This window comes from Pongo abelii, chromosome 2 (genome assembly GCF_028885655.2).
Source record: "Pongo abelii isolate AG06213 chromosome 2, NHGRI_mPonAbe1-v2.0_pri, whole genome shotgun sequence".
Lineage (NCBI taxonomy): Eukaryota > Metazoa > Chordata > Mammalia > Primates > Hominidae > Pongo > Pongo abelii.
The window spans coordinates 6,367,590-6,388,736 of record NC_085928.1 but is presented as its reverse complement, the minus strand read 5'-3'; the positions used below and the strand labels follow the sequence as shown (position 1 = coordinate 6,388,736).

The 21,147-nt window shown below is 39.3% G+C and overlaps 1 long non-coding RNA gene across 1 annotated transcript in view; it reads right to left on the bottom strand.

Annotated features, from left to right (window-relative positions):
* Positions 1-455: 455 nt before the first annotated feature.
* Positions 456-21,147, bottom strand: part of LOC103890065 (uncharacterized) — a 57,626-nt gene continuing 36,934 nt past the window's right edge. The window contains exons 4-5 of the long non-coding RNA XR_654420.1: positions 11,277-11,469; positions 456-847 (exon numbers count right to left, since the gene is read on the bottom strand). This is a non-coding gene — a long non-coding RNA (uncharacterized LOC103890065). The remainder of the gene's footprint in view (positions 848-11,276; positions 11,470-21,147) is intronic.

Genomic DNA, 21,147 nt, shown 5'->3' with positions numbered 1-21,147 from the left:
CCAGAAGCCCTCTCGTGTGGGTTCCCAAAGACTCTGAGCACTGAGATTCTATGAACCCCTGAGCTGAAACCTGGTCCATTCCATCTCTGCCATTGAATTGCTGCCACCCTTTGAAGCACTGTCCCCTCTCTTGGCCTCAGTTTCCTCATCTGTAGAGGGGAAAGGACTGTCCACTGTAGCTGCCCCTTTCCTGGCCTTTCCAGACCCCAGGCCAGGACCCCAGGCTGGACAGCTCTGGGCCTGGGTCCTCTGCCAGGTGCCACAGCTGAGTGAGATGTCAGTGCTCAATGGCTCCATTTAGGCTGATGGGCTAATGAGGGGGCATCTGACAGCCCCAAAGACCTGACATGTCTATTTTCAGGAAACGAAACATCTGGTTCCCAGTCCTGTTCTTCTCCTCTGCACCATCTGCCCAGCTTCAGCAAGGCCCAGTAGTGTCTGTGCCTGACAGATTGCCCTTCTGATATCTTTATTATTGCTTTGAAAAGACACCATGGGGGCTCATGACCCACCATCCTTTCCTGGAGAAATGCTCCCCCCAGGGTGTTCCGATGTCAGCCAGGTTAAGGATGTGACACCACCGGCAGTTCCTGGCCAGAAGTTCCCCTGTCACTCCGACGTCTCCATAAATAATGCCCAGCCTCTCTGAGAAGTCCAACTCAGGACTGGGATTGCAGATGCTTGCACGACACGCTGCCAGTTCCACATTTCCTGCCAGAAGTCAGCTCCTTCCACGAGTTTTGGGAAATAAGAATTTCCAAAAAAACAGTGAATAAGTAAATTCAAGTACCATGGGTTGCACACATCCTTGAGGCCTCAGGTTGAACTCAAAACTTGCCCACTTTTCCTGCAAAGAGAGAATGAGTGTGAGCCATCATGCATTCACTCACTCCTCCATCCATTCATTTCCAAAGCATGTCCATAGGACACACTTTGACCCTGCTTGTTTAAGAAATAAATGGCATGGAAATGAAAAGCAGGGGGAGCACATGTTATAAGGGACACTTAAGAGACTTATCAACCAAAAGCACTATGTGGATCTTACGGAGATCCTGATTTGAATAAACTGGGTGTGAAAAAACACCCTTGAGAGGACCATGGGTGGCCAAACATGGACTAAGCTAGAAGATAGCAAGGAATTATTGTCAATTTTTTTTGGATGCCATGAGAGTTTCATGGTTACTTTTTTTTTTTTAATCCTTATCTGTAAAGTCCAGGATTTCCTTGAAAACATTCCAGCCCCTCCCCCTAGGCACACGCGTGCACACACACACACACACACAACTAAGGACTTTGGGATGAAATGAGAGCAGCAGAGTGGGACAACAACTGCTGCTGCTGGGGCAGAGGTGCAGGAGAGTTCGCATCTGTATAATGATTATGCTGGGCCCTCCAATTCTCGGCTCTTTCTTAATGTCAATAATAATCATAATAAGTTAAAAGGAATGTCAGCCTGCAATGTTGGAAGAATCATTCTGCTGGGTGTGAAAATTAACTGGCACCCAGTAGGTGCTTATTAAGGACAATTCCCTCATCCCTTTTCATGTAATCATCCCCACAACCTTTGTGGTGAGCAGCTGTGTCTCGGAGACATGCAGTGATGGTCACGGGACCGGAACTGAGGCTACCTGGTATCTTAATCTTAGGGGGCCCAAGGCACTCCCCATGTTCCCATGGAAGTCAGCCTTGAGCCTGACTGCAAGGGGTCAGAATTCCATATGAATATAAGTAATAGAGCACATAATACAATATATCATTATATATCATCATCACATATAATTTATTATATCATATAATTTTGTTATAATTACCTACATGTTATCATATGACATATTGTATTATATGTCATATTACTGTATTACACTATATTACAGTGTTATCACATATAAATATAACAAGGGATGTATTGTCTGTAATATTAGAATGAATATGACATGCAATGTGTTATATTTTATTTTTCTGTAATAACCTTGGGGAGATATGTACATGATTTTAAATTGCAACTGGTCCTCCCAGCACTTTCTCCTTCTCTCTGTTTTATTTCTAATATAGAGGAGCTGTTTTATCATAGAGGATATTAAATGACAGTATATAATGGAGTTATTTATTGTGTTTGCCAAAGCATCAGGAAATTCAGTCAGTTTTGATTCACTCCCAGCACATCATAGGCCCCCAATAAAGCTTTCTGGGCAATTAGACACAGCCTGGGTTTACACACATGTGAATCCCTGGTTCTCAGCAGGGTGCAGGCCCAAATGCCCCCTCCTCTTGCCCCCACCCAGAAGCTTTACATCTAGGTGCTCTAAGATCACAGGCACTACTCACTGAGTCATTTATTCATTCCCTCTCTACCTCCCTTATTCACTTACCCATTCCCTCTGCATTTGTTAGCATGGGTATTAGCTCTGCACCAGTCCCAGTGCGACGTGAAGGATAGACAGGTCCCCAAGGGATATGGTTTGGCTGTGTCCCCACCCAAATCTCATCTTGAATTGTAGCTCCCACAATTCCCAGGTGTTGTAGGAGGGACCCAGTGGGAGGTAATTGAATCATGGGAGTGGGTCATTCCCGTGCTGTTCTCATGATAGTGAATAAGTCTCATGAGATCTGATGGTTCTATAAGGGGAATTTCCCTCACAAGCTCTCTCTTTTCCTGCTTCCATCCATGTAAGACATGACTTGCTCCTCCTTGCCTTCTGCCATGATTGTAAGGTCTCCCCAGCCATGTGGAACTGTAAGTCCATTAAACCTCTTTCCTGTATAAATGACCCAGTCTCAGGTATGTTTTTATTAGCAGCATGAAAACAGACTAATACACTGAGCCTGTGGAGTTTCCTTTTATAAAGGAAGAGGCAAACCAGTAACAAATACTTACATAATTTAAAGAATTGCAGATGGGCATTTGAGAAATAAAAAAGAGGAACTAGCAGATGTTGCTGTGATGGAGAATGAAGGAGATCCACCTTAGACTGGGTGGTCAGGAGCAGATGACATTTGAGGCAAGAGCTGTGAGGAACTGGGGAAAGAGCACCCCAGGCAAGAGAAGAGCAGGTGCAAAGGCCCTGAGGCTGGACCAAGCCCAGCTGTGCAAGGATCAAAGACAGGCTAGAGCCAAGCTCAGGGAGGTGGAGGGACTGGCAAGACGGACAATGGGGTAGCTGGCCTTGAGGGACAGCCAGGATCCTTGTTCTGCGCCTCATTTAAAAAAAAATTACCTTCCTGAATGCTTATGCACTGTTGGTGGGAATGTAAATTAGTTCAGCCCCTATGGAAAGCAGTTTGGAAGTTTCTCAAAGAACTGAAAATAGAACTACCATTAGACCCAGCAATCCCATGACTAGGCATATACACAAAGGAAAATAACTTGTTCTACCAAAATGACACTTACACTGGTGTGTTTATCATAGCACTATTCACAATAGTAAAGGCATGGAATCAACCCAGGTGCCCATCAACGGTGGAATGAATAAAGAAATGTGGTACATATACACCATGGAATACTACACAGCCATAAAAAGGAATAAAATCCTGGCCTTTGCAGCAACATGGATGCAGCTGGAGGCCATTATCCTAAGTGAATTAACACAAAAATAGAAAACCAAATATAATACATTCTCACTCATAAGTGGGAGCTAAACACTGGGTACACATGGGCAAAAAGATGACAATAGTAGACAGCAGGGACTCCAAAAGGAGGAGGGAGAGGGCAAGGGCTGAAAAACTTCCTATTGGGTACAGTGTTCACAATCTGAGTGAAGGGATCAATAGAAGCCCAAACCTCAGCATCATGTAATATATAACAAACCTGCACATGTACCCCCTAAATCTAAAATTAAAATTAAAAAGAATTCCTTTCCCTTTGGTGGGAAATGAGTTTTCCACAGCAATGGGTTGAGTGCTAAGGCGACACAAATGGCATTTGTGCTCTCAAGAGGCAGCCTGGGGGAGCTTCTCACCAATCAGATGGAATTCTTTCTGCCGGGAAGACATAGAACCTCATAGGCCTTCAAAGGAATCCAGTTCTCTGTCTCTCATACCCCATTAAATGCCCAAATTCCCCTCTGCACTTCCTCCAGCACCCAAACCCTGCTCCCCTCTGCCATGGTAAAGTGCTTCCTCCCACCTGGGAAACCCTCCCTGGACAGCTCCAGGGGAAGGAATCTTTCTAACACTAAATTGGAAGCTGTTCCTTGTGGTTCCCTCCCTGCCAAGTATGCTGGTGTTGGCTCTGTCCTATGGTCTCCCACCCCTGGTGCTGCCCCTGCCTCACCTTGACTCATACTAACTGGCCCATGGGAGGTACCAGTTCAAAAAGCAAACTGTATATGTGGATTGCATAACAAAGATCTGATGCCCAGAAGTGAACAAGAAGTTGGCGAGTCCAGCTTCCAGTCATCTGGACACCCAGAAGATCTCAATCTGTGAAACTGCATTGAAGTGATGCCAAATTCTAGTGTCCACTAGGATAATGGTAGAAGCAAACAAAAATATTCTCTGAAAGAGAATACCTACAATCCTAGGCCTCGAGTTATTTTGGCAAACAATTTAGCATATAAAATATCTACCACATAGCTAAACATATCTAAGCAAATGAAGAGACAAGACAACATGAATGAAACCAGCAGTCAACAGATGATAGAAATAGACACACAGAGGCTCTGGATATTGGGATGATCAGGAAAAGTCTTTAAAATTACTATGTGTATAAGTCCCAGGAGACAACAGAAAAGACTGATGATTTCAGCAGAGAATTGAAAACTATATTTTAAAAAAATGAATGGCAGATTTGAGCTAAATAGAAATAAATTCCCCAATTTCAAAATATAAACACTGAAATTAAAAACACAATGGATGGGTTAACAGTGGATTAGACACAGCTAAAGAGAGAATTAAGTTAGATGATAGATTAAAAAGAAAATGTCTAAAATGAAGCACAGTGAGATAAAACTATGAGAGGAAAACAAATGAGGGAATAAAAGACAGAGAGAACACAGTAAAAGGTCTAAATACGTTTCACTGGAATCCAGTAGAAGCTGTGAGATAGAGGGGCAATAAATGATGATAAAATGGCTGAGAATTGTCCAAAGGTGATGAAAAAAATCCATCTATAGATTCAAAAATTCCAACAAATCCCAAGCACAATTTTTTAAAGCCTACACAAATATTTCAAAGTAAAACTGCTGAAAACCGAAGACTAAGAGAAAGTCTTAAAACAGGCAGAAGTACCCAAAAATTACCTTTAAAAAGTGACAATTAGAATGAGTGCTAGCTTTTCCACAAGAAATACAAAAGACAGAGGACAATAGAATGATAATACCAATGTGCCAAAGAAAATAACTACCAACCCAAGAACTTTATAACCAGAGAAAATATCTTTCAAGAGCAAAGATGAATAAAGGCAAGTTCAGATACATTTTAAATTACAGAACTGTCACTAGCAGACAGGAACTAAAGGAAACACTAATAGGTTTTCTTCAAGCAAAAAGGAAATAATTTCAGATGTAATTTCATCAGTTCAATTTTTTAAATGAAGGGTAGTAATAAAAATAATATGCTGTGGTGGGAATGCATAAGACTTCCAGCTATGGTTGTGTGAGGATGTGAGCAAATGCTCTGCTCGAAGAGCTGGATAAAACCGACAGACCAACCATTTAGGCATGCTGAACACGGGCCATATACGTACAGCCATCTGAGAGCTGTCATGCTTGAAAACTTACTGATATTCAAATAGCAACAGGTAAGACTATGACCATAGTACCTAGGGCTGTTCCCAATCCCCTCATCCAGTTGACACAGGCTTCTCTAGGGTATGAGAACCAGAAATGAGGCTGCCATGGTTGAAGGTGACTCACTGAATGTGGAGCAGTGTGTGATGGCTACTTGGTGAAAGTGATAATCTCAGAATGGGGAAACAGGCGGGCCAATAGCTCTACTATTCTGAGTTGTCATTGTGACTGGGGCAAAGACAGTCCCAGCAGCATGTGTGAAATAAAGAATGGAGAAGGCTATGCACACATGTTGGCCAACCCTGAGTCTATGCACAGTTGTCTAAGAGACATGACAGTGCCCAGAAGAAAGTGAAAACCACAGCAGACTTGAAAACATCCTGAACTTTGAATGCACTCTTTCCCCCACACACATACATCAGCAGAAGACAAAAGCCATACTGGCTCAAAGTGTTTGAGTGCAACCTCTGCACGATCATTTTAAGCTACTAGACACAGGGATGACCCCTAGGAAACCAGGCTTAAGAGTAAAAACAAGAATAAAAAACTGGACAGAGACATCCGGGGCCACACTGTGTAAGGGAGACAGATTTCACACTTTTAACTAGGCAATTTACTAAATAAACAAGCAGACAAACAGAGTGTCAACAACTGTCAGAGTGAACAAATCAGAATCCAGAGTTACTACAATATTTTATCTAAAATGTCTAATTTTCAACAAAACTATGAGACATGAAAAGAAACAGTAAAATGTGACCCATACTCAGGAAAAAGACTCTCACTAGAAACTATTGCTGATGGTTCCTGGATGTTCGACTTAGCAGAAAAATACTTCAAATACACTATATGTTCAAATAACTAAAGAAACCATATTCAAAGAACTAAAGGAAAGTATAACCATAACGAATCAACAAAAAGAGATCACTGATTAGGAGATATGAGTTATAGAAAAAGAACCAAAATGAAATTCTGGAGCTGATTATTTCGTAACTTGCCTGGTTAAAAGGGTGAAATCTGTCTCCCTTACACAGTGTGGCTTCTGATGTCTCTGTCCAGTTTTTTATTCTTGTTTTTACTCTTAAGCCTGATTTCCTAGGGATCATCCCTATGTCTGGGTAGCTTATTGCACTCTTGTAAGATAATTGAAATGAAAAAACATCACTAGAAGGGTTCAACAGCAGATTTGAGATAGAAGAAGCAATTCTTAAACTTGAAGAAAGATCAGTAGAAATTATTCAATCTAAAAAACTAAGAGTTAAAGAGACTGAAAATCATAAAGAGAGCCTCAGAGACCTGTCAGACAATATGAAGCACACAAATATATGTGTAAAGGGAGTCCCAAAAATACACAAAGAGAGAGAAAGAGGCAGAAAGAATTTTTTAATATATTAATATATTGGCCAAAACTTCCTAAATTTAATTTAAACATTTTTAATTACACATCCAAGAAGCTCAACAAACCCCAAACTGAAAATATACAAAGACATATGCACATAGGCACACCACAGTAAAACTGTTGAAAGCAAAGGAGAAAGTGAAAATCTTAATAGCAGCAAGAGAAAATAGACTCATGTATAGGGGAGCAAGAGTAAAATTAATTTTCCTGACTTCTCACTAGAAACAATAGACACCATAAGGCAGTGCGATACCACATTCCAAGTGATGACAGGAAAAGACCATCAACCAAAATTACTGTACCCAAAAAAACTATCCTCCAAACATTAATGCAAAATAAAAACATTCCCAGAAATACAAAAACTGACAGAATCTGTTGCTGACTGGCTTACCTTAGAAGAAGTTCTCTAAGAAGTCTACCAAGCTAAAAAGAAATGACTTCAGAGAGTTACTAAAATCAGCATAAAGAAATGAAAACCACCAGAAATGGTAAATAAAGGCATACATAAAAGATATTGCAGGTTTAATTCCAGACCACTGCAATAAAGCAAATATCACAATAAAGCAAATCACACAGACTTTTTGGTTTTCCAGTGCATATAAAAGTTATGTTTACATTATACCTTTATACTGTAGTCTATTAAGTCTGCAATAGCATTATGTCTACAAATGTACATACCTTAATTTAAAAATACTTTTATTGCTAAAAGACGCTTTAAAAAAACCATCTGAGTTTTCAGCAAGTCATAGTCTTTTTGCTGGTGGAGGATCTTGCCTCTATATGATGGCTATTGACTGATCAGGGTGTTGGTTGCTAAAGGAAGGGTGGTTGTGACAATTTCTGAAAATAAGACAACAGTGAAGCTTGCTGCATTGATTGACTCTTTCACTAAAGATTTCTCTGTACCACGTGGTGCTGTTTGGTAGCATTTTACCCACAGTAGAAATTCTTTCAAAATTGGAGTTAATCCTTTTAAGCCCTGCTGCTGCCTTAATCAACCAAGTTTATGTATTAGTCTAAATCCTTTGTTGCCATTTCAACAATGTTCACAGCATCTTCAAATGGAGTAGATTCCATTTTAAGAAACCACTTTATTTTATCATCATAAGAAGCAACTTCTCATCAGTTAAAATTGTATTATGGGATTGTGGCAGTTCAGTCACATCCTCAGGCTCCACTTCTAATTCTAGTTCTCTTGCTGTTTCCACCACAACTGCAGTGACTTTCTCTACTGAAGTCTTGAACCGCTCAAAGCTATCCATCAAGGTTGGAATCAGCTTCTTCCAAACTGCTGTTAATGTTGACATTTTGACCTCCTCCCATGAATCATGAATGTTTTTAATGGCATCTAGAATGGTGAATTCTTTCCAGAAAGTTTTCAACTTACTTTGCCCAGATCCATCAGAGGAATCACTATCTATATCAGCTATAGCTTTATGAAATGTATTTCTTAATTAAGAAGACTTGAAAATCAAAATTACTTCTTGATCCATGGGCTGCAAAATGGATATATTAGCAGGCATAAAAACAATATTAATCTACTTATACATCTGTATCAGAGCTCTTGGATGACCAAGTGCATTGTCAATAAACAGTAATATTTTGAAAGGAATATTTTTTGCTGAGCAGTAGGTCTCAACAGTGGGCTTAAAATATTCAGTAAGCCATGCTGTAACAAATGTGCTGTCATCCAGGCTTCGTGGTTCCATTTCTAGAGCACAGGCAGAGTAGATTTAGCCTAATTAATAACATAATTAGTAAGAGCCCTAGGATTTTTGGAATGGTAAGTGAACACTGGCTTCAACTTAAAATCACCAACTTCATTAGCCCCTCACAAGAGAGTCAGCCTGTACTTTGATGCTTTGAAGCCAGGCATTGACTTCTCTCTAGCTGTGAAAGTCCTAGATGGCATTTTCTACCAATAGAAGTATGTTTTATCTCCACTGAAAATCTGTTGTTTAGTGTAGCTACCTCTATCAATTACCATAGCTGGATCTTCTCAATAACTTGCTGCAGCTTCTACATCAGCACTTGCTGCTGCTTCACCTTGCACTTCTGCTATGAAGATGGTTTCTTTCCTCAAACCTCGTGAGCCAATCCCTGCTAGATTCAAACTTTCCTTCTTCAGCTTCCTTACCTCTCTCAGCCTTCATAGAATTGAAGAGAGTTAGGGCCTTTCTCTGGATTAAGCTTTGGCTTAAGGAAGTGTTGTGGCTGGTTTGATCTTCTATCCAGACCACTCAAGCCTTCTCCATATCAGCAGTAAGTCTGCTTCACTTTTTTATCATGCATATGTTTGCTGGAGCAGCACTTTTACTTTCCTTCAAGAACTTTTCCTTTGCATTCACAACTTGCCTAACTGGTGAAAGAGACCTTGCTTTTGGCTTATCTTGGCTTTCAACATACCTTCCTCACTAAGCTTAATCATTTCTAGTTTTTGATTTAAAGGGAAAGATGTAAAACTCTTCCTTTCACTTGAACACTCTCAGGCCATTGTAGGGTTATTAATTAGTGTAACTTTAATATTGTTGTGTCTCAGGGAATAGGGAAGCCAGAAGAGAGAGAGAAACACAGAATGGGTGGTTGGGGGAGCAGTCAGAACACATATATTTATCGATTAAGTTTACTGTATTGTATGAGCATAGTTTGTGGCACTCCAAAACAATTACAATAGTAACATCAAAGATCACTGATTGCAGTCACCATAACAGATAAAATAATGAAAAACTTTGAAATATTGTGAGAATTACCAAAATGTGACACAGAGACATGAAGTGAACACATGCTGCTGGAAAAATGGTGCCAATAGACTTGCTCAACACAGGGTTGCCACTAACCTCCAATTTGTCAAAAAACACAGCATCTCCAAAGTGCAATAAAACAAGGTATACCTGCACATTAATTAATATAAAAGACTATAAATACATATTTCTCATTTCTTTCTTTAACATCTTTAAAATACATAGTATTGCATAAAGCAATAATTGCAACACTGTATTGTTTGCTTTATAACATATATGAATATAATAGGTTTTAAAATATTAGCACAAAGGAGAGATATGAAAATAGAGATATGCTGGAACAAAGAGTTTATATTTTACCAGTATTAATAATAATTTGAAGTAGACAAGGATTGCTGCTCGCAAGACGGCTGAATAGGACCAGCTCCGGTCTGCATCTTCCAGTGAGATCAACGCAGAAGGCGGGTGATTTCTCCATTTCCAACTGAGGCACCTGGTTTATCTGATTGCAACTGGTTAGACAGTGGGTACAGCCCATGGAGGGCAAGCCGAAGCAGGGTGGGGTGTCACCTCACCAGGGAAGCATAAGGGTTCAGGGAACTTCCTCCTCTAGCCAAAGGAAGTGGTGAAGGACTGTACTATGAGGAACAGGGCACTCTGGCCCAGCTACTACGCTTTTCCCATGGTCTTCATAACCCTCAGACCAGGAGATTCGCTCCGGTGCCTACACCACCAGGGCCCTGGGTTTCAAGCACAAAACTGGGCAGCCATTTGGGCAGACATCAAGCTAGCTGCAAGAGTTTTTTTTTTTTTCATACCCCAGTGGTGCCTGGAAGACCAGTGAGACAGAATCGTTCATTCACTCCCCTGGAAAGGGGGCTGAAGCCAGGGAGCCAAGTGGTCTAGCTCAGCAGATCCCACCCCCACAGAGCCCAGCAAGCTAAGATCCACTAGCTTGAAATTCTCGCTGCCAGCACAGCAGTCTGAGGTCGACCTGGGATGCTTGAGCTTGGTGTGAGGAGGGGCATCCACCATTACTGAGGCTTGAGTAGGAGGTTTTACCCTCACAGTGTAAACAAAGCCACTGGGAAGTTCCAACTGGGCAGAGCCCTCCACAGCTCAGCAAAGCTGCTGTAGCCCGACTGCCTCTCTAGATTCCTCCTCTCTGTGCAGGGCATCTCTGAATAAAAGGCAGCAGCCCCAGTCAGAAAAAAACCCCCATCTCCCTGGGACAGAGCACCTGGGGGAAAGGACACCTGTGGGTGCAGCTTCAGAAGACTTAAACATCCTGCTGGACAGCTCTGAAGAGAGCAGCAGATCTCCCAGCACAGCATTCGAGCTCTGCTAAGGGTCAGACTGCCTCCTCAAGTGCATCCCTGACCCCCATGTCTCCCAGCAGGGATCAAAAGACACCTCATACAGAAAAGCTCCAGTTGGCATCTGGTGGGTGCCTCTCTGGGACGAAGCTTCCAGAGGAAGGAACAGGCAGCAATCTTTGCTGTTCTGCAGCCTCCTCTGGTGATACCCAGGCAAACAGGGTCTGGAGAGGACCTCCAGAAAACTCCAGCAGACTTGCAGCAGAAGGGCCTGACTGTTAGAAGGAAAACTAACAAACAGAAAGGAACAGCATCAATATCAACAAAAAGGACGTCCACTCAGAGACCCCACCCAAAGGTCACCAACATCAAAGACCAAAGGTAGATAAATCCACAAAGATGAGGAGAAACCAGCATGAAAAGGCTGAAAATTCCAAAAACCAGAATGCCTCTTCTCCTCCAAAGGATCACAACTCCTTGCCAGCAATGGAACAAAACTGGATGGAGAATGAGTTTGACGAATTGACAGAAGTAGGCTTCAGAAGGTGGGTAATAACAAACTCCTCCAAGCTAAAGGAGCGTGTTCTAACCCAATGCAAGGAAGCTAAGAACCCTGAAAAAATATTAGAGGAATTGCTAACCAGAATAACCAGTTTAGAGAAGAACATAAATGATCTGATGGAGCTGAAAAACACAGCATGAGAACTTCAGGAAACATACACAAGTATCAATAGCTGAATCAATCAAGCTGAAGAAAGCATATCAGAGACTGAAGATCAACTTAATGAAATAAAGTGAGAAGACAAGATTAGAGAAAAAAGAATGAAAAGGAACAAACAAAGCCTCCAAGAAATGTAGGACTATGTGAAAAGACCAAATCTACGTCTGATTGGTGTACCTGAAAGTGACGGGGAGAATGGAACCAAGTTGGAAAACACTCTTCAGGAGATTATCCAGAAGAACTTGCCCAACCCAGCAAGACAGCCCAACATTCAAATTCAGTAAATACAGAGACCACCACAAAGATACTCCTTGAGAAGAGCAACCCCAAGACACATAATTACCAGATTCACCAAGGTTGAAATGAAGGAAAAAATGTTAAGGGCAGCCAGAGAGAAAGGTCGGCTTACTCACAAAGGGAAGCCCATCAGACTAACAGTGGATCTCTCATAAGAAACTCTACAAGCCAGAAGAGAGTGGGGACCAATATTCAACATTCTTAAGGAAAAGAATTTTCAACCCAGAATTTTATATCCAGCCAAACTAAGCTTCATAAGCAAAGGAGAAATAAAATCCTTTACAGACAAGCAAATGCTGAGAGATTTTGTCACCACCAGGCCTGCCTTACAAGAGCTCCTAAAAGAAGCACTAAACATGGAAAGGAACAACTGGGACCAGCCACTGCAAAAACATACCAAATTGTAAAGACCATTGACACTATGAAGAAACTGCATCAACTAAAAGGCAAAATAACCAGCTAGCATCATAATAACAAAATCAAATTCACACAAAACAATATTAACCTTAAACGTAAATGGGCTAAATGCCCCAATTAAAAGACACAGACTGGCAAATTGGATAAAGAGTCAAGACCCATCAGTGTGCTGTATTCAGGAGACCCATCTCACTTGCAAAGACACACAAAGGCTCAAAATAAAGGGATGGAGGAAGATGTACCAAGCAAATTGAAAGCAAAAAAAAAGCAAGGGTTGCAATCCTAGCTCTCTGATAAAACAGACTTTAAACCAACAAAGAACAAAAGAGACAAAGAAGGGCATTACATAATGGTAAAGGGATCAATGCAACAAGAAGAGCTAACTATCCTAAATATATATGCATCCAATACAGGAGCACCCAGATTAAAAAAGCAAGTTCTTAGAGACCTACAAAGAGACTTAGACTCCCACACAACAATAGTTGGAGATTTTAACACCCCACTGTCAATATTAGACAGATCAACGAGACAGAAAATTAACAAGGATATTCAGAACTTGTACTCATCTCTGGGCCAAGCAGATCTAATAGACATCTAGAGAACTCTCCACCCCAAATCAACAGAATATACATTCTTCTCAGGACCACATCACACTTATTCTAAACTTGACTACATAATTGGAAGTAAAACACTCCTCAGCAAATGCAAAAGAATGGAAATCATAAACAGTCTCTCAGACCACAGTGCAATTAAATTGGAACTCAGGATTAAGAAACTCACTCAAAACCGCACAACTACATGGAAACTGAACAGCCTGCTACTGAATGACTACTGGATAAATAACAAAATTAAGGCAGTAATAAATAAGTTCTTTGAAACCAATGAGAACAAAGACACAATGTCCCAGAATCTCTGGGACACATTTAAAGCAGTGTTTAGAGGGAAATTTATAGCACTAAATGCCCACAAGAGAAAGCAGGAAAGATCGTATATCGACACCCTAACATCACAATGAAAAGAACTAGAGAAGCAAGACCAAATTCAAAAGCTAGCAGAAGACAAGAAATAACTAAGATCAGAGCAGAACTGAAGGAGTTAGAGACACAAAAAGTCCCTCAAAAAATCAATGAATCCATGAGCCGGTTTTTTGAAATGATCGACAAACTAGATAGACTGCTAGCAAGATTAATAAAGAAGGTGAGAGAAGAATCAAATGGACGCAACAAAAAATGATAAAGGGAATATCACCACTGATCCCACAGAAATACAAACTACCATCAGAGAATGCTATGAACACCTCTATGCAAATAAACTAGAAAATCTTGAAGAAATGGATAAATTCCTGGACTCATACACCCTCCCAAGTCTAAACCAGGAAGAAGTCAAATCCCTGAATAGACCAGTAACAAGTTCTGAAATTGAGGCAGTAATTAATAGCCTACCAACCAAAAAAATCCAGGACCAGACAGATTCACAGCTGACTTTTACGAGAGATACAAAAAGGAGCTGGTACCATTCTTTCTGAAACTATTTCAAACAATAGAAAAAGAGAGAATCCTCCCTAACTCATTTCATGAGGCCAGCATCATCCTGATATGCAAACCCGGCAGAGACACAACAAAAAAAAAGAAAATTTCAGGCCAGTATCCCTAATGAACATTGATGCAAAAATCCTCAATAAAATACTGGCAAACCAAATCCAGCAGCACATGAAAAAGCTTATCCACCACAATCAAGTCAGCTTCATCCCTGGATGCAAGACTGGTTCAACATATGCAAATCAACAAATGTAATCCATCACATGAACAGAACCAATGACAAAAACCACATGATTATCTCAATAGATGCAGAAAAGGCATATGACAAAATTCAACACCCCTTCATGTTAAAAATTCTCAATAAACTAGGTATTGATGAAACATATCTCAAAATAATAAGAGCTACTTATGACAAACTCACAGCCAATATCATACTGAATGGGCAAAAACTGGAAGCATTCCCTTTGAAAACTAGCACAAGACAAGGATGCCCTCTCTCACCATGCCTATTCAATCTAGTATTGCAAGTTCCGGCCAGGGCAATCAGGCAAAAGAAAAAAATAAAGAATATTCAAATAGGAAGAGAGGAAATCAAACTGTCTCTGTTTGCAGATGACATGATTGTATATTTAGAAAACCCCATCGTCTCAAGCCCAAAATCTCCTTATGCTGATAAGCAACTTCAGCAAAGTCTCAGGATACAAAATTAATGTGCAAAAATTATAAGCATTCCTATACACCAATAATAGACAAACAGAGAGCCAAATCATGAGTGAACTCCCATTCAAAATTTCTGCAAAGAGAATAAAATACCTAGGAATACAACTTACAAGAGATATGAAGGACCTCTTCAAGGAGAACTACAAACCACTGCTCAAGGAAATAAGAGGGGACACAAACAAATGGAAAAACATTCCATGCTCATGGATAGGAAGAATCAGTATCATGAAAATAGCCATACTGCCCAAAGTAATTTATAGACTCATTGCTAACCCCATCAAGCTACCATTGACTTTCTTCACAGAATTAGAAAAAACTACTTTAAATTTCATATAGAACCAAAAAAGAGCCTGTAAGCCAAGACAATCCTAGGCAAAAAGAACAAAGCTGGAAGCATCACCCTACCTGACTTCAAACTATACTACAAGGCTACAGGAACAAAAACAGCATGGTACTGGTACCAAAACAGATATATAGACCAATGGGACAGAACGGAGGCCTCAAAAATAACACCACACATCTATAACCAGCTGATCTTTGACAAACCTGACAAAAACAAGCAATGGGGAAAGGATTCCCTATTTAATAAATGGCGTTGGGAAAACTGGCTAGCCATATGCAAAAAAACTGAAACTGGACCTTTTTCTTACACCTTATACAAAAATTAACTCAAGATGGATTAAAGACTTAAACATAAGACCTAAAATCATAAAAACCCTAGAAGAAAACCTAGGCAATACCATTCAGGACATAGGCATGGACAAAAACTTCATGACTAAAACACCAAAAGCAATGGCAACAGGAGCCAAAATGGACAAATGGGATCTAATTAAACTAAAGAGCTTCTGCACAGCAAAAGAAACTATCATCAGAATGATCAGGCAACCTACAGAATGGGAGAAAATTTTTGCAATCTATCCATCTGACAAAGGACTAATATCCAGAATCTACAAAGGACTTAAACAAATTTACAAGAAAAAAACAAAGAACCCCATAAAAAAGTGGGCAAAGGATATGAACAGACACTTCTCAAAAGAAGATATTTATGCAGCCAACAAACCTATGAAAAAAAGCTCATCATCACTGGTCATTAGAGAAACGCAAATCAAAACCATAATGAGATACCATCTCATGCCAGTTAGAATGGCGATCACTAAAAAGTCAGGGAACAACAGATGCTGGAGAGGATGTGGAGAAATAGGAATGCTTTTACACTGTTGGTGGGAGTGTAAATTTGTTCAACAATTGTGGAAGACAGTGTGGTGATTCCTCAAGGATCTAGAACCAGAAATACCATTTGACCCAGCAATCCTATTACTGGGTATATACCCTAAGGATTATAAATCCTTCTACTATAAAGACATATGCTCATGTGTGTTTACTGTGGCACTGTTGACAATAGCAAAGACTTTGAACCAACCCAAATGCCCATCAGTGATAGACTGGATAAAGAAAATGTATCACATATACACCATGGAATACTATGCAGCCATAAAAAGGATGAGTTCATGTCCTTTGCAGGGACATAGATGAAGCTGGAACCCATCTTCTCAGCAAACTAACACAAGAACAGAAAACCAAACACCACACATTCTCACTCAAGTGGGAGTTGAACAATGAGAACACATGGACACAGGGAGGGGAATATCACACACCGGGGCCTGTCGGGGGATGGGGGGCTAGGGGAGGGATAGCATTAGGAGAAATATCTAATGTAGATGACAGGTTGATGGGTACAGCAAACCACCATGGCATGTGTATACCTATGTAACAAACCTGCACGTTCTGCACATGTACCCCAGAACTTAAAGTATAATTTTAAAAAAATTTTGAAGTAGACTGTGATAAGTTAAGATGCATATTGAAATCTCTGTAACAATAATTAAGAAAATAACCAAAAATATAGAAAAAAATCAATGGTGAAATTAAAATGGTACACTAAATAATATTCACTTAACACGAAGGAAAGCAGTCAAGGAAAAACAGAGAAAAAAGGCAGGAGACAGAAAACAATAGCGAAATGGCCAATGTAAGTCTAGCCATATTAATAGTTACATTAAGCAAATGACTTAAATACCCAAATATAAAGGCACAGAGGGTTAGACTGCATTAAAAAAGTGAGATCTAACTATAAACTGTTGATAAGAGACAAACTTTAGAGTTAAAGACACAGAAAAAGATCCATACTGTACAATAATAACCATACAAAGCCACAGTGGCTACATTAGCATCAGACAAAATAGACTTCAGGCTAAAAAATATTGCTAGAGACAAAAAGGACATGTCAGAATGAAAAAATTAAGTGCATCAGAAAGATATAACTGCCTCACTTTTAAAATTATAAACATACAGACATCTAATAAGAGCCTCAAAATGAAGGAAAAACTAATAAAATTGAAAGAAAAAATAGACGATTCAACAATAATAATTGGAGACAAAGAAGGACATTTTTATGACAATAGATGGGTCATTCTATGAGGAACATGTAACTGTAAACATATTTTTTCCAACAACAGAGCCCTAAAATACACAAACCTTAACTGATGGAAATGAAGAGAGAAATGGCCAATTCAACAATAGTTGGACTTAAAACTCCACTTTTAATCATGGATAGAACACTCAGGAAGGAGATTAACACGGAAATAGCAGACATGAACAACCAACTAGATCTAACAGACATCTATAGAACACTCCACCCAACAATAGCAGACTATACATTCCTCTCAAGTGCACATGGGACATTTTTCAGGATAAACTATATGTTAGGCCACAAGCAAGTCCCAATACATTTTTAAAATTGAAGCCATACAAAATATGTTCCCTAACCACAAAGAAATTAAATTAGAAATCAACAACAGAAAGAAACCTGGGAAATCCTCAACTATTTGGAAATTAACACACTTCCAAATAACACATGAGTGCAAAAATAAATAACGAAGAAAGTTAGAAAATATTTTGACCTAATTTTTTTAATATCAAAATTTATGGGATGCACTAAACTAGTATTTAGCAGGACATTTAAAGTTTCCGTCTTAAGAAACTAGAAAATGAAGAGTATGCTAAATGCAAAGAAAACAGAAGAAAGGAAATAACAAAGGTTAGAACAGAAATCAATAAGAAATGAACAGTAGAGTAAATCAATAAAACCAAAATTTGGTTCTTTGAAAAGATTAATTTAATTGAGCTAGACTGACCTGGAAAAAAAGACAGAAGGCATAAATTACCAAAATCAGGAATTAAAGAGGAAACATCCCTACTTACCCTGAAATGGATTATAAGAAAATGTTATAAGCAACTTTATACCAACAAATTAGACAACTTAGAGGAAATAGGCAAATTTCCAACAGACACAAATAAACAAAATTGATTAAAGAAAAAATAGAAAATCTGAATACAACTATAATAAATAAATTGAATTAAGAATGAAAATCTTCACACAGGACAAGATGGAGTAGTTGCAATTTGGCCTATTCTTCTCTAACTACGGCTTGAAAACCTCATTTCATATGTAAAACAATGGTAAGATGCCAGAAAGTGGAGAGAAGAGAGCAGACCAGCTAAAGACCTTGAGACCCAAGGGGCAACAGAACAGTGTGCTCCCTGAAGTGTCCTTTTGCCTCCTGGATCTCGGACTGTGTGCTAGAAAAACCAGAAACACCAAAGGTTATAGAAGTTTTAAAGTCCTACTTAAAGCCTGATTTCTGTAGCCAAAGGACCAGGAAAGAAGTGACCTAGCCAGATTTAAAACTTTAAGAAAATAGCTGCCCTCCAAACAGCCCTATTCCTACATGGCAAAAAAAAAAAACAAAACACAAAAAAACCTGTGTACTCAGCCCCACTCTTATCAGCAGAAGTTGAGTAGGGAGCCAGGACATTTGTCCCCACCCAGTAATAATAAGGTGTCCCTCCTTCTCCCCTCTGGGTGTTGTCAGAGAAGGCCAAGTGGAAAACAAGATTTTCACCATTGCCTAGTGGTAATGAGAAACCTGCCCCATTATGTCAGTGGAAGCCACATGAGAGGTAACAAAGTGTCCCTCTCCCTCAAAGTCATATTGTGTTGGCAGAAGCCTATTGAGGACCTTCCACACCCAGCAGTAACAAACTGTCAGCTCTGGGGGATGTCCATGGAGGCCTATTAAAAAACCTGGACCGGCCAGGCACAGCGGCTTATGCCTGTAACCCCAGCATTTTGGGAGGCCGAGGTGGGTGGATCACAAAGTCAGGAGATGGAGACCTTCCTGGCCAACGTGGTGAAACCCCGTCTCTTCTAAAATACAAAAAATTAGCCAGGCATGGTGGCGCATGCCTGTAACCCCAGCTACTTGGGAAGCTGGGGCAGGGGAATTGCTTGAATCCAGGAGGCGGAGGTTGCAGTGAGCTGAGATCGCACCACTGCACTTCAGCCTGGCAACAGAGCAAGACTCCGTCTCAAAAAAAAAAAAAAAAAAAAAAAAGCAACAACAACAAAAAAACCTGGACCTCCACTCCTAATTGAAGATTCTGAGCTTCTTAATGTATCACACAAAATGTTCAGGATACAATCACACCAAGAACCAAGAAAAACTCAACTAGAATGAGAAAAGACATTAACAAATGCCAACACTAAGATGACACAGAAATTAGAATGATCTGACAAGGATTTTAAAGCAGCCATCATAAAAATTCTTCCACTAGCAATTATAAGCATACTTGAAACAAGTGAAAAAATAGAAAATTTCAACAAAGAAATAGAAGTCATATAGAAGGACAAAATGGAAATCTTATAACTGGAAAATACATAACTGAATTAAAAACTCAATGGATAGGTTCAACAGCAGAATGCAGGGAGTAAAGGAAAGAATCCATGAACTTGAAGATAAAGCAATAGACATTGTCTTATCTGCATAAAGAAAGAAAATAAACAGAAAAAAAAAAGCAGAGCCTCTGCAACCTATGGGATTATCAAAAAAAAAAAAAAAAAAATCTAACATGTCATCAAAGTCCCCAGAGGAGAGAGGAAAAAGGATGAGGATGAAAAAGTATCCAAAGAAATAATGACTGAAAATACTCAAGAGCTGAGCCGATGCCAAATAAGACACACTCAAAGATATCCACACCAAGACATACCACAATTAAACTCCTGAAAACAAAAGACAAAGAAAAAATCTTGAAAGCTGTGAGAGAAATATGACACTTTCCTATGTGAGAAAACCATTCAGATGACAGTAGATTTCTCATCAGAAACCATAGAGACCAGAAGAAATTGGCATGACATTTTTCAAAGTGCTGAAAGAACAGAACGCTTAATTCAGAATCCTATACCAAACAAAATTATTCTTCAGAAATGAAGAGAAAATCAAGGTATTCTTAGATGAAGTAAAACTAAGAGATTGTCACCAGCAGACCTAACCTAAAATAATAGCTAAAGGAAGTTCTTGAAAGAGAAAATAAGTAATTTAAAAAAAGGAATTTTGGAACATCAAGAAGGAAAAGAAAGAATGAAAGTCTGGGTAAATACAGTAGATGTTCTTTCACCTCTTGAGCTTTCAAAATTTTGTTGGAGTAACAAAACTTTTAAAATTATCTGACGTAGTTCTCAATGTATGCAGAGCAAATATTTAAGACAAATTATAAATGAGAGAGGGCAAAGGAATGTGAAGAGAGATAGGTTTCTGCACTTTACTCAAGTTGGTAAAATGTCAATACTAGTAGGCTCTGATAAGTTATGTATGTACCATATAATATCTATAGTAACCACAAAAAATCTATACAAAGAGATATACACAAATACACTGTAGATAAATCAAAATGTGATTCTAATAATTGTTTAAGTAACCACAGGAAATGAGGGAAAAAATGGAGAAATAGAAACAGAGGGAAAAAATAGAAAAGAAAATGGCAGACATAGCCCTTACCAGGCAATAATTAATTACATTAAATTTAAATGGCATTATATTAAATGTAAATTAAGACAGATTGGCAGGGTAGATACAAATATGATCCTATATGCATACAACTATATGCTTTCTACAAGAAACAGATTTGCCTAACACATACAACATTGCATCTACAAGTACAAAATGTTTGTTTTTTTCAAACACAGATGGAGCATTGATAAAAAAATTGATCATATCTTAAGATGCAGAGCAACTTTTAACACAGGTCAAAGATTTGAAATCACCTAGAATACATTCTGTGACCAAAATACAATTAAGGTAGAAATCAATAATTTGTGAGGGAGGCAGGGGATAATATATTTCTACCTTAATTGTACTGTAAATTATCACTTTTTTTGA